Consider the following 14,404-nt stretch of genomic DNA (forward strand, 5'->3'; position numbering starts at 1 on the left):
GGACATTAGCTCCAGAGGGACGATCACAGGCCCAGCCATGGATGGGTCCCGGAGCCGCGCCGCCGGCCCCCTTACAGATGCTGAAGACAGAAAAGGTCCAGAAATCGGCGGCAGAAGACGTCCATGTCTTCATAAAGGTAGCGCACAGCACTGCAGCTGTGTGCCATTGCTCTCAGCACACTTCACACCGCGGTCACTGAGGGTGCAGGGCGCTGGGGGGGGCGCCCTGAGACGCAATGAAAACACTATATATGACTAAAAATACATCACATATAGCTCCTGGGCTATATGGATGTATTTAACTCCTGTCATTTTACCTCAGAAAAAGCGGGAGAGAGGCCGCCGAGAAGGGGGCGGAGCCTATCTCCTCAGCACACAAGCGCCATTTTTCCACACAGCTCCGCTGGTAGGAAGGCTCCCAGACTCTCCCCTGCACTCCTGCACTACAGAAACAGGGTAAAAAAGAGAGGGGGGGCACTTATTTGGCTAGATATAGATATATTGCAGCTATAAGGGATAGACACTTATTTATAAGGTTGTCCCTATACATATATAGCGCTTTGGTGTGTGCTGGCAAACTCTCCCTCTGTCTCCCCAAAGGGCTAGTGGGGTCCTGTCCCCTATCAGAGCATTCCCTGTGTGTGTGCTGTGTGTCGGTACGCGTGTGTCGACATGTATGAGGAGGAAAATGGTGTGGAGGCGGAGCAATTGCCTGTATTAGTGATGTCACCCCCTAGGGAGTCGACACCTGACTGGATGGTCTTATTTAAGGAATTACGTGATAGTGTCAGCACTTTACAGAAAACTGTTGACGACATGAGACAGCCGGCAAATCAGTTAGTGCCTGTCCAGGCGTCTCAGACACCGTCGGGGGCTCTAAAGCGCCCATTACCTCAGTCGGTCGACACAGACACGGACACTGACTCCAGTGTCGACGGTGAAGAAACAAACGTATTTTCCAGTAGGGCCACACGTTACATGATCACGGCAATGAAGGAGGCTTTGCATATTTCTGATACTACAAGTACCACAAAAAAGGGTATTATGTGGGGTGTGAAAAAACTACCCGTAGTTTTTCCTGAATCAGAAGAATTAAATGAAGTGTGTGATGATGCGTGGGTTTCCCCCGATAAAAAACTGCTAATATCTAAGAAATTATTGGCATTATACCCTTTCCCGCCAGAAGTTAGGGCGCGTTGGGAAACACCCCCTAGGGTGGATAAGGCACTCACACGCTTATCAAAACAAGTGGCGTTACCGTCTCCTGATACGGCCGCCCTCAAGGAACCAGCTGATAGGAAGCTGGAAAATGTCCTAAAAAGTATATACACTCATACTGGTGTTATACTGCGACCAGCGATTGCCTCAGCCTGGATGTGCAGCGCTGGGGTGGCTTGGTCGGATTCCCTGACTGAAAATATTGATACCCTTGACAGGGACAGTATTTTATTGACTATAGAGCGTTTAAAAGATGCGTTTCTATATATGCGTGATGCACAGAGGGATATTTGCACCCTGGCATCAAGAGTAAGTGCGATGTCCATTTCTGCCAGAAGATGTTTATGGACACGACAGTGGTCAGGTGATGCGGATTCCAAACGGCACATGGAAGTATTGCCGTATAAAGGGGAGGAGTTATTTGGGGTCGGTCTTTCGGACCTGGTGGCCACAGCAACAGCTGGAAAATCCACCTTTTTACCCCAACTCACCTCTCAGCAGAAAAAGACACCGTCTTTTCAGCCTCAGTCCTTTCGTCCCCATAAGGGCAAGCGGGCAAAAGGCCAGTCATATCTGCCCCGGGGTAGAGGAAAGGAAAAAAAGACTGCAGCAGACAGCCTCTTCCCAGGAACAGAAGCCCTCCACCGCTTCTGCCAAGTCCTCAGCATGACGCTGGGGCCTTACAAGCGGACTCAGGTGCGGTGGGGGGTCGTCTCAAGAGTTTCTGCGCGCAGTGGGCTCACTCGCAAGTAGACCCCTGGATCCTACAGGTAGTATCCCAGGGGTACAGATTGGAATTCGAGACGTCTCCCCCTCGCAGGTTCCTGAAGTCTGCTTTACCAACGTCTCCCTCCGACAGGGAGGCAGTATTGGAAGCAATTCACAAGCTGTATTCCCAGCAGGTGATAATCAAAGTACCCCTCCTACAACAGGGAAAGGGGTATTATTCCACACTATTTGTGGTACCGAAGCCAGACGGCTCGGTGAGACCTATTCTAAATCTGAAATCTTTGAACACTTACATACAAAGGTTCAAATTCAAGATGGAGTCACTCAGAGCAGTGATAGCGAACCTGGAAGAAGGGGACTATATGGTGTCCCTGGACATCAAGGATGCTTACCTTCATGTCCCAATTTGCCCTTCTCACCAAGGGTACCTCAGGTTCGTAGTACAGGACTGTCATTATCAGTTTCAGACGCTGCCGTTTGGATTGTCCACGGCACCCCGGGTCTTTACCAAGGTAATGGCCGAAATGATGATTCTTCTTCGAAGAAAAGGCGTCTTAATTATCCCTTACTTGGACGATCTCCTGATAAGGGCAAAGTCCAGGGAACAGTTGGAGGTCGGAGTAGCACTATCTCGGGTACTGCTACAACAGCACGGCTGGATTCTAAATATTCCAAAATCGCAGCTGATCCCAACGACACGTCTGCTGTTCCTAGGGATGATTCTGGACACAGTCCAGAAAAAGGTGTTTCTCCCGGAGGAGAAAGCCAGGGAGTTATCCGAGCTAGTCAGGAACCTCCTAAAACCAGGAAAAGTGTCAGTGCATCATTGCACAAGGGTCCTGGGAAAAATGGTGGCTTCTTACGAAGCGATTCCATTCGGCAGATTTCACGCAAGAACTTTTCAGTGGGATCTGCTGGACAAATGGTCCGGATCGCATCTTCAGATGCATCAGCGGATAACCCTGTCTCCGAGGACAAGGGTGTCTCTTCTGTGGTGGCTGCAGAGTGCTCATCTACTAGAGGGCCGCAGATTCGGCATTCAGGATTGGATCCTGGTGACCACGGATGCCAGCCTGAGAGGCTGGGGAGCAGTCACACAGGGAAGAAATTTCCAGGGAAAGTGGTCAAGTCTAGAGACTTCTCTCCACATAAATAATATACTGGAGCTAAGGGCAATTTACAATGCTCTATGCCTAGCAAGACCTCTGCTTCAAGGTCAGCCGGTGCTGATCCAGTCGGACAACATCACGGCAGTCGCCCACGTAAACAGACAGGGCGGCACAAGAAGCAGGAGGGCAATGGCAGAAGCTGCAAAGATTCTCCGCTGGGCGGAGAATCATGTGATAGCACTGTCAGCAGTGTTCATTCCGGGAGTGGACAACTGGGAAGCAGACTTCCTCAGCAGGCACGATCTTCACCCGGGAGAGTGGGGACTTCACCCAGAAGTCTTCCACATGATTGTGAACCGTTGGGAAAGACCAAAGGTGGACATGATGGCGTCCCGCCTCAACAAAAAACTGGACAGGTATTGCGCCAGGTCAAGGGACCCTCAGGCAATAGCTGTGGATGCTCTGGTAACACCGTGGGTGTACCAGTCAGTGTATGTGTTCCCTCCTCTTCCTCTCATACCCAAGGTACTGAGAATTATAAGACGGAGAGGAGTAAGAACTATACTCGTGGCTCCGGATTGGCCAAGAAGGACTTGGTACCCGGAACTTCAAGAGATGCTCACAGAGGACCCATGGCCTCTGCCGCTAAGAAGGGACTTGCTTCAGCAAGGACCCTGTCTGTTCCAAGACTTACCGCGGCTGCGTTTGACGGCATGGCGGTTGAACGCCGGATCCTAAGGGAAAAAGGCATTCCGGAAGAGGTCATACCTACCCTGGTCAATGCCAGGAAGGAGGTGACCGCACAACATTATCACCGCATTTGGCGAAAATATGTGGCGTGGTGTGAGGCCAGGAAGGCCCCCACGGAGGAATTTCAACTGGGTCGATTCCTGCATTTCCTGCAAACAGGAGTGTCTATGGGCCTCAAATTCGGGTCCATTAAGGTTCAAATTTCGGCCCTGTCGATTTTCTTCCAGAAAGAATTGGCTTCAGTTCCTGAAGTCCAGACGTTTGTCAAGGGAGTACTGCATATACAACCCCCTTTTGTGCCTCCAGTGGCACCGTGGGATCTCAACGTAGTTCTGGGATTCCTCAAATCACATTGGTTTGAACCGCTCAAATCTGTGGATTTGAAATATCTCACATGGAAAGTGACCATGCTGTTGGCCCTGGCCTCGGCCAGGCGAGTGTCAGAATTGGCGGCTTTGTCTCACAAAAGCCCATATCTGATTTTCCATTCGGACAGGGCAGAACTGCGGACGCGTCCCCAGTTTCTCCCTAAGGTGGTGTCAGCGTTTCACCTGAACCAACCTATTGTGGTGCCTGCGGCTACTAGGGACTTGGAGGACTCCAAGTTGCTGGACGTTGTCAGGGCCCTGAAAATATATGTTTCCAGGACGGCTGGAGTCAGGAAAACTGACTCGCTGTTTATCCTGTATGCACCCAACAAGCTGGGTGCTCCTGCTTCTAAGCAGACGATTGCGCGTTGGATTTGTAGTACAATTCAGCTTGCACATTCTGTGGCAGGCCTGCCACAGCCAAAATCTGTAAATGCCCATTCCACAAGGAAGGTGGGCTCATCTTGGGCGGCTGCCCGAGGGGTCTCGGCTTTACAACTTTGCCGAGCTGCTACTTGGTCAGGGGCAAACACGTTTGCAAAATTCTACAAATTTGATACCCTGGCTGAGGAGGACCTGGAGTTCTCTCTTTCGGTGCTGCAGAGTCATCCGCACTCTCCCGCCCGTTTGGGAGCTTTGGTATAATCCCCATGGTCCTGACGGAGTCCCCAGCATCCACTTAGGACGTCAGAGAAAATAAGAATTTACTTACCGATAATTCTATTTCTCGTAGTCCGTAGTGGATGCTGGGCGCCCATCCCAAGTGCGGATTGTCTGCAATACTTGTACATAGTTATTGTTACAAAAATCGGGTTGTTATTGTTGTGAGCCATCTTTTCAGAGGCTCCTCTGTTATCATGCTGTTAACTGGGTTCAGATCACAAGTTGTACAGTGTGATTGGTGTGGCTGGTATGAGTCTTACCCGGGATTCAAAATCCTTCCTTATTGTGTACGCTCGTCCGGGCACAGTATCCTAACTGAGGCTTGGAGGAGGGTCATAGGGGGAGGAGCCAGTGCACACCACCTAGTCCTAAAGCTTTTATTTTTGTGCCCTGTCTCCTGCGGAGCCGCTAATCCCCATGGTCCTGACGGAGTCCCCAGCATCCACTACGGACTACGAGAAATAGAATTATCGGTAAGTAAATTCTTATTTTTAAAAAGGTAAAAATAATTAAAATAATACAAAGGCCAAAGCAGATACTTATGACACAGAATATGTGTCATAAGGATCTTCTTTGTATTATTTTAATTATTAATGACAGGGGAGGCAATGCCTCCCCTGCCTCCCCTGACTGCACGTCCCTGGCTCCTTCCACCATTTGCACGCCCCCTGCAAGTGCTGGAAGGAGCACCCACAGTCCAGTTCCTGATAGTCAAATTGAAGATGTCACTGTTGAAGTACACCAGGATGAGGATATGGGTGTTGCTGGCGCTGAGGAGGAAATTGACAAGGAGGATTCTGAAGGAGAGGTGGTTTGTTTAAGTCAGGCACCCGGGAAGACACCTGTTGTCCGTGGGATGAATAAGGCCATTGACATGCCTGGTCAAAATACAAAAAAAATTACCTCTTCGGTGTGGAATTATTGAAACAGAAATGCAGACAACTGGTGTCAAGCCGTGTGTTGCCTTTGTCAAGCTGTAATAAGTAGGGGTAAGGACGTTAACCACCTAGGAACATCCTCCATTATACGTCACCTGGAGCGCATTCATCAGAAGTCATTGACAAGTTCAAAAACTTTGGGTGACAGTCCACTGACAACTAAATCCCTTCTTCCTCTTGTACCCAAGCTACTGCAAACCACACCACCAACTCCCTCAATGTCAATTTCCTACTTAGATAGGAACGCCAAAAAGAGTCACCAGTGTCCTAAAAAATGCAGTTGTACCCAATGTCCACTTTACCACGGACATGTGGACAAGTGGAGCAGGGCAGACTAAGGACTATATGACTGTGACAGCCCACTGGGTAGATGTATTGCCTCCTGCAGCAACAACAGCAGCGGCGGCACCAGCAGCAGCATCTCGCAAACGCCAACTCGTTCCTAGGCAGGCTACGCTTTGTATCACCGCTTTCCATAAGAGGCACACAGCTGACAACCTCTTACGGAAACTGAGGAACATCATCGCAGATTGGCTTACCCCAATTGGACTCTCCTGGGGATTTGTGACATCGGACAACGCCACCAATATTGTGCGTGCATTACATGTGGGCAAATTCCAGCACGTCTCATGTTTTGCACATACAATGAATTTGGTGGTGCAGAATTTTTTTAAAAACGACAGGGGCGTGCAAGAGATGCTGTTGGTGGCCAGAAGAATTGCGGGCCACTTTCGGCATTCAGCCACCGCGTGCCGAAGACTGGAGCACTAGATAACACTCCAGAACATGCCCTGCCATCAGCTGAAGCAAGAGGTGGTAACGAGGTGGAATTCAACCCTCTATATGCTTCAGAGGATGGAGGAGCAGCAAAAGGCCATTCAAGCCTATACATCTGTCTACGATATAGGAAAAGGAGGGGGAATGCACCTGACTCAAGCGCAGTGGAGAATGATTTCAACGTTGTGCAAGGTTCTGCAACCCTTTGAACTTGCCACACGTGAAGTCAGTTCAGACACTGCCAGCCTGAGTCAGGTCATTCCCCTCATCAGGCTTTTGCAGAAACAGCTGGAGAGATTGAAGGAGGAGCTAAAACGGAGCGATTCCTCTAGGCATGTGGGACTTGTGGATGGAGCCCTTCATTCGCTTAACCAGGATTCACGGGTGGTCAATCTGTTGAAATCCGAGCACTACATTTTGGCCACCGTGCTCGATCCTAGGTTAAAAGTCTACGTTGTATTTCTCTTTAAGGCAGACACAAGTCTGCAGATGTTCAAAGACCTGCTGGTGAGACAATTGTCAAGTCAAGCGGAACGTGACCCGCCAACAGCTCCTCCTTCATTTTCTCATGCCACTGGATCTGCCAGGAAAAGGATAAAATTTCCAAAACCACCCACTGGCGATAATGCAGGGCAGTCAGGAGCAAAAGCTGACATCTGTTCCGGACTGAAGGACCTGCCAACGATTACTGACATGTCGTCTACTGTCATTGCATATGATTCTGTCACCATTGAAAGAATGGTGGAGGATTATATGAGTGACAGCATCACTGTAGGCATGTCAGACAGTCCGTACGTATCCTGGCAGGAAAAAGAGGCAATTTGGAGGCCCTTGCACAAACTGGCTTTATTTTACCTAAGTTGCCCGCCCTCCAGTGTGTACTCCAAAAGAGTGTTTAGTGCAGCCGGTAACCTTGTTAGCGATCGGCGTAGGAGGTTACTTCCAGAAAATGTGGAGAAGATGATGTTCATCAAAATGAATTATAATGAATTCCTTCGTGGAGACATTTACCAGCAATTGCCTCCAGAAAGTACACAGGGACCTGTGATGGTGGATTCCAGTGGGGATGAATTAATACTCTGTGAGGAGGGGGATGTACACAGTGAAAGGGGTGAGGAATCGGACGATGAGGAGGAGGTGGACCTCTTGCCTCTGTAGAGCCAGTTTGTGCAAGGAGAGATTGATTGCTTCTTTTTTGGTGGGGGCCCAAACCAATCAGTCATTTCAGCCACAGTCGTGTGGCCGACCCTGTCGCTGAAATGATGGGTTTGTTAAAGTGTGCATGTCCTGTTTATACAACATAAGGGTGGGTGGGAGGGCCCAAGGACAATTCCATCTTGCACCTCTTTTTTTATTTTATTTATCTTTGCATCATGCGCTGTTTGGGGACTATTTTTTTTAAGTGCCATCCTGCCTGACACTGCAGTGCCACTCCTAGATGGACCAGGTGTTTGTGCCGCCCACTTGGGTCGCTTAGCTTAGTCATCCAGCGACCTTGGTGCAAATTTTAGGACTAAAAATAATATTATGAAGTGTTAGGTGTTCAGAATAGACTGGACATGGATGGAAATTATGGTTATTGAGGTTAATAATACTATAGGATTAAAATTACCCCCAAACTCTATGATTTAAACTGTTTTTGAGTTTTGTTTTTTTTAAAAACACACCCGAATCCAAAATGCACCCGAATCCGACAATAATTCTTAATGTGGGTTTTGCCAAAACGCGTCCGAAACCAAAACACGACCGCGGAACCGAATCCAAAACCAAAACACAAAACCCGAAAAATGTCCGGTGCACATCTCTAGTTTGCACATCCTTTTCACATTATTTTAGTATAACTGAAATGTATTAAAGGGCTTTTAGAACTGCTCAAAACCCTTAAATTCACTTTTTTTCTTAGTAACCAGATCGCATTTCCTCTACTTATAATGGGAAATGCAATCTGACTAAATGTAATAAAAATATTTTTTTATTTAAATACAGCAGCGAGCCATGTGTCTTAGGACAGCGTTATCAGAAGGCTCACTGCGGATCCTGTACTCTTGCACAGCTTTCTCTGCCCCTAGGCAGAGAAGGTTGTGTGGTGAGCTGTCAGTGTGATCAGTTCTGTGTGTCCAATGGACACACAAGCTGATCACTCTGAAAAAAAAAAACAACTCCCTGACTCCCTGAATAGTCCAACAATCTCCCTGATTGCACCTTACCCCCATTATGTAGCTTTTACATTCTTGGGGGGGGGGAGAAATCAGAGATACATACAATCAAATGGGCTCATCAGAGTAATTTCCCTGCATTGGTTATAAGGCACAATGGGGGTCATTCCGAGTTGTTCGCTCGCAAGCTGCTTTTAGCAGCTTTGCACACGCTAAGCCGCCGCCTACTGGGAGTGAATCTTAGCTTATCAAAATTGCGAACGAAAGATTAGCAGAATTGCGAATAGACACTTCTTAGCAGTTTCTGAGTAGCTCCAAACTTACTCGGCATCTGCGATCAGTTCAGTGCTTGTCGTTCCTGGTTTGACGTCACAGACACTCCTCCGTTTCTCCAGCCACTCTCGCGTTTTTCCCAGAAACGGTAGCGTTTTTTCACACACACCCATAAAACGGCCTGTTTCCGCCCAGAAACACCCACTTCCTGTCAATCACATTACGATCACCAGAACGAAGAAAAAACCTCGTAATGCCGTGAGTAAAATACCTAACTGCATAGCAAATTTACTTGGCGCAGTCGCACTGCGGACATTGCGCATGCGCATTGGCGACTAATCGCTCCGTTGCGACAAAAAAATAACGAGCGAACCACTCGGAATGACCGCCAATGATCCCTATAACGACATGCATTTTAAATAAGGTTTCTCATGGCCACTTACAGTGTATGGAACCTCTTGTAAAATACAATACACGTACAAATCCTGAAAAATATCAGTGTCTTTTCTTCAACAAGTAGATCTTACTAACTTTGGGGCTCATTTACATTTGGATGGAAGTCATTTTTATGACACGCCTCTCAGATGTAGCAGTACACGTCCGCACTGATAGATGTTACTTTCATAATCTCCCTGAAATTATTTTTCAGAGTAGTCATTGTACTGTAAGGATGTGCCCTGTGGGCACATCCATGTGGCTGTCCCTAGCTGGGGGCAGCGCTGGGGCAGCTTGTCTGTCCCCAGCGCGGAGTGTGCGGCGGCGGGTGCCTGGTGCAGGGATCGGATGTTTCCCTGCACCAGGCTGTCGGCGGCGGAGAGCGGCGCGGCGGCGCTTTAAACTTGGCGCCGCTGGGGCCGCCAATGAGAAGCGCCGCCCGCGGCTTTTTGAATCCGGCGCCGTCCGCGAGCCAATCACGGCTCGCGGGGCACCGGCCAATCAGGAACAGGCGCGGCGAGCTAATCGGCGCTCGCCGCGTCATAGGCCCCGCCCCCGGCGTCTGACGTCAGACGCCGGGCGGGAGCCTGAAGGAGAGGCCGCGCCGAAGAGCGGCAGAAGACTCGAGCGGAAGAAGCGAGGACGGACGTCGGCGCGCCGGAGCGCAGAAGATCCCGGCGGCAAGAAGAAAGAAGACGGGCTCGGAAAAGAAGATGTCCAGCAGCGGCTGGACGCGGCGCGACGACGGCGGCGCCGCTGGCCAGGACGGGCCAGCGGCCGAAGATTGAAGAAGAGCGCCGGAGAGGTCACCAGGGGTGGGAAGCGAAGAGCTGACGAAGCTCCCCCCTGGTGCCTCTACCAGCGGGTCAGGTAGGCCCTTGTCAGGTGCCCCTGTACCCGCTTTCCCCCTAGACCACCGGGTGTTCGGGCATTAGGCCCGTGGGCACAGTCAGGCCCTCCCGGCCTGTGGGCACGTAGTCGGGCCCTCCCGGCCCGTGGGTATATAGTCGGGCCCTCCTGGCCCGTGGGGGCATTTGGTCGGGCCCTCCAGGCCCGTGGCCCAGATAGGCAGGCACTAGGCCTGGGGGCACATGTTGGGCACTAGGCCCCTAAGGTTAGTCAGGCCACCGGCCTGTGACACCAGTTAGGCGAGCATTAGGCCCGAGGCACAATCCAGGCACTAGGCCTGTGGGGCATTAGAGGGCATTAGGCCCTAGTGGATTTTGGCCAAATAGGTACGATAAGGTGACCTTGGGCACAAGGCCCAGGTCACCCAACGGGCAGCAAGGTAGGCGGGCGCTAGGCCCGTGGGCAAAGTCAGGACTCCGGCCTATGGGCAGTTAGGGGGCGCTAGGCCCAGTGAATCAGCGTTTCCCCGAGGTGAGTAAAGGTGGCACTGGGCGTTAGGCTCAGGCCACCCTGAGAGTACGGTAGGTGGGTGAGCTGTGCGGTCCCCACTACTGGGTGTTCTGAGTCGGGTAGACAAAGGGACAGCACCGTTTTATGTTGTAACTCCGATAGTGTTATATATGTTGTTACCGTGCAGGGCAAATTGCTGTTATGAGGTTTGTGCTAGTTATGTTGCACCACACCCACAGAGCTAGTTTGAGGGCTCTGCTGTTGTAGTTAGTATAGGGTGTGACACTAGGTCAGAGTTAGGCCCTGCACGGCTGTTTCTCTTTGCCTCCTTACAGGGACCTGTAAGTGGAGAAGATCGGAGTGCAAGACTTGTGACGGTGAGTAGCATCCGTGTACGTCTGTCCCTTGTTTGTCCCCGAGCGCCGGAATCGGGATTGCTCACGGACGTGAGAATCCCTTTTCATCACACTACGTGCGAAAGCGCGAGTGTGTGAAATCTGGGTAGCTGAGGCTTTGTGCCGGTGATGACCATTCACCCAGCCGGTGAAGGTCGCAGCCACCCCTGGGGTATCCCCTGTTCCACCGGAAGCAGGGTCGATACCCCCTTTAATGTAGACCATTCTCTCCTCAGCTCGGTCGTCGGTCAGCTCCGAGAGGGAATCGCCGTGTCCGGATCAGAGTGAAGATTTCCAGGTCCGTTGAGGGTTCCGGTACCTGAAGGTGAGAGCGAGCGGCGCCTGGTGAGTACCGAGTCTACACCTGCACGGCAGCAGGCACCACCACACGCACTCGCAGGCCATCACCACCCTCTCACAGTACTTACCTACCCAGGGATCGGTGAGTGACGGGGATCACAGCAGCAGGGAGCCCCGATGACCAGCAGCCCTCCAGGATCACTGATCACTGATCCCTGGGTGGGTGAGTATGATCAGCAGTGGTGGTGGGGGGTTGTGGCACAGAGGGGGTTGTCGCGACGGGAGGGATGTCGACCCGGCGGCGGTGGTAGAATCGATGTCTGTGGCAGTGGCGCATGCACAGCACATACTCAGTTATGAACAAATACACCATTAATGCTGTGGAGAGGCATCGCAGGAACAGAGCTTTCTCACAAGCTCTGTCCCTGCATGCGATAGTTGATACATCCATGTAATGCAGTCAGTTATCGCAGTGCGGACTGGGACGATTTTATCACATCCCATCCGCATCCTCAAATGCAGATGGTGATAAATCGGGCCCTTGGTCTTTAATTTACAGTTACGCAGTTAGACTATAGAAAATAACAACACGGTCGTAAAGTCAATGGCAAGCATTTTTATTAGGACTTCTAAAATCATCTTTTTCTATATAGAGCTGATTTTAGTGACCACGTAATTGCACTAGTATGCTCAGCATTGTATATCTGGATTACAGACTATACATCTTTCTGCATCAGGAGCATTGGCTGTGTCTTTTGGTAGAGTTGTGCTGCTTCTTTGGATTTCTTCAGTTTTCCTTTTCCCTTGATCAGAAAGTGCAGATCCAAATTCTAGAGTGATACTCAGTGACCCGCCTGCTGGGGATGCCTGTACTGGGAAGCCAGCTGCTTCCAGGCAATTACATCCTGTAAGCACACGTCTCTCAGGACTACACTTGCTGTGCCTAGATTTGATTGCATTGTGGAACATGCTGTATCTAACAGGAATTCTTCTTGCACTGGGCTGAATAAGAATTACATCTATGTCATCGGCACCAATGGAAACATCTTGTTCCTGTATGTGGTTATTTAACTCTACAGCCCAAGGAGATTGATTCTGATCCTTTACTGCTGTCTTCTGAGTTCTGGGGAAAACAATACAATTTGTTTAATATAATCTTCTATTATCTTTAATATTGTAAAGCTACTAATTATCTATTACAGTTAAGAATGGCAGTTAGACATATACTAGTTACCAGCCCAACAAAATGACGGAACAACATAACAGTAACGTCAGCACCAGTGGGTGTGCACTCCCAAATGGAACGCTCCATCAGGTACCATCTAGAGGCCGCCGGCGTGCAAAACACTTGACTTCCCCCCATAGAGGTGAGGAGCAGCGTTAGACTTTTATTATATAGGATGGTACACAACATGCATATATAGGTATATGTAGCCTCTTTGCCATGCTAACTCCACCCATTCCATAACTAACTCCTCCCATAGGCACATAACTCTGCTTATTTAATTTGTGCTCAATCTAGTCCATTTGGCCAATAGTCCTATCCATTTTAACCTCAACTCTTCTTTTTTGTACTTTAAGATGAGAGAACTTTATCTAGGCACATTGGTCCATGTGATGAGACAGAGGTCTCTCTTTAAATTACTAACTATAAGCCTGCTGACCTGCCGCTCTCTCTGGAAAGAACGCTGGTGGCACATCCCCATTGTTTCATAAACGCAGCCATGTATGTTACTAGGATTCAGTAATGATAATAAACTATTGCTGAAAACTCAAGGTACAGAAAGGATAGAAATATGTTTCTTCCTGAAGAGCTAGTGACAAAGTGGAAGATCAGCAGATGGGAGAAGAGGCAGTTACTGAGCGGCAGTTGTTCGTTAGTGGCTAACATGGACCACTAGTGCTGCTGTGCCGGCAGTGGGAGAGAAAGCAATCATCTATATAATAATCCTCTTAGGTCTGGCCTGTCTCCGACATGTGTAGCGGGCGCTGGTGCGCACGTCTCAGAAGCCAAAGGCTTCCACTATAGCAACAGGAAAGGACTTAAGCTGCATACAAACGGTGTGATTTCCCGTGCAATATGACTGTATAGTCCATATCGCACGGAAACACACATGTATAAGCTTGCAATGCCGATGCGCGGTCCCGCTGGATCTGCAGCGCAAGAACATCTAGTGGGTGCAGGCGGGGCCGATACTGACTTCAGCCTCCGGGCACAATATAGTCAGTATCGGGTGCGACAACCCGTTGCGCCGTGTGTATGCGGCATAAGACATACCTCCCAACATCGGAAGATTATAACGAGGGACTCCCTGGCTCGGCGAAGCCGCATCCGGCTGAAAAGGGGGCATGGCTTCACAGGAGTGCCACGATCGCGAGCCACGCACCTATTTTCCGTCATTGTGGGGGCATGCCCAGTGCTGGCATGCCCCCAGTCCCTCTGTCACCCGTGAATAGACGCTGCTTGGCAGAGCAGCGACTGGCAGGAGCCTCCCAACTGCCCTTCCCCACCGCGGGAACTGTATTAGACAGGAACAGAGTAGGTGGGATGGAGCAGGTTGACGGGGCAGAGTTTCCTTTACCAGTTCAGGTCCTCTGCTGTTAAAGGTACTTCCTTTCTTATTAAAGGAACTACCTTCGGACTACCTGTTATTGATCTATTTTTAACATAAATAATGATCTCTGGGGCAACAAAATTAGAGCTGACCTGTTGTCCACCTAGCTCTGCCACCTTAGTTGTTTATCTGTAAATCGGTACTTTGCTGTTAATGATTGCACTCCTGTAGCTCCTTTTTGGGATTTGGACTGATCATGGAGATCGATGAAAGCCTCTTCACCAATTCGCACAGCAGCGATCAGTTCTGAACTGCGCCGGCATCACAGTGCACCGGCGCGGGCCAGACATTTAGCACATCTACGATCAGGTCTGAATCA

The 14,404-nt window shown here is 49.9% G+C and overlaps 1 long non-coding RNA gene across 1 annotated transcript; it reads right to left on the reverse strand.

Annotated features, from left to right (window-relative positions):
- Nucleotides 1-12,066: 12,066 nt before the first annotated feature.
- LOC134984320 (uncharacterized) lies at nucleotides 12,067-14,047 on the reverse strand. Its single transcript, XR_010191742.1, has 2 exons — nucleotides 13,749-14,047; nucleotides 12,067-12,593 (listed from the first exon to the last, which is right to left on the reverse strand). It is a non-coding gene; the product is annotated as an uncharacterized LOC134984320 (long non-coding RNA).
- Nucleotides 14,048-14,404: the final 357 nt, after the last annotated feature.

This window comes from Pseudophryne corroboree, chromosome 1, assembly GCF_028390025.1.
Source record: "Pseudophryne corroboree isolate aPseCor3 chromosome 1, aPseCor3.hap2, whole genome shotgun sequence".
NCBI lineage: Eukaryota > Metazoa > Chordata > Amphibia > Anura > Myobatrachidae > Pseudophryne > Pseudophryne corroboree.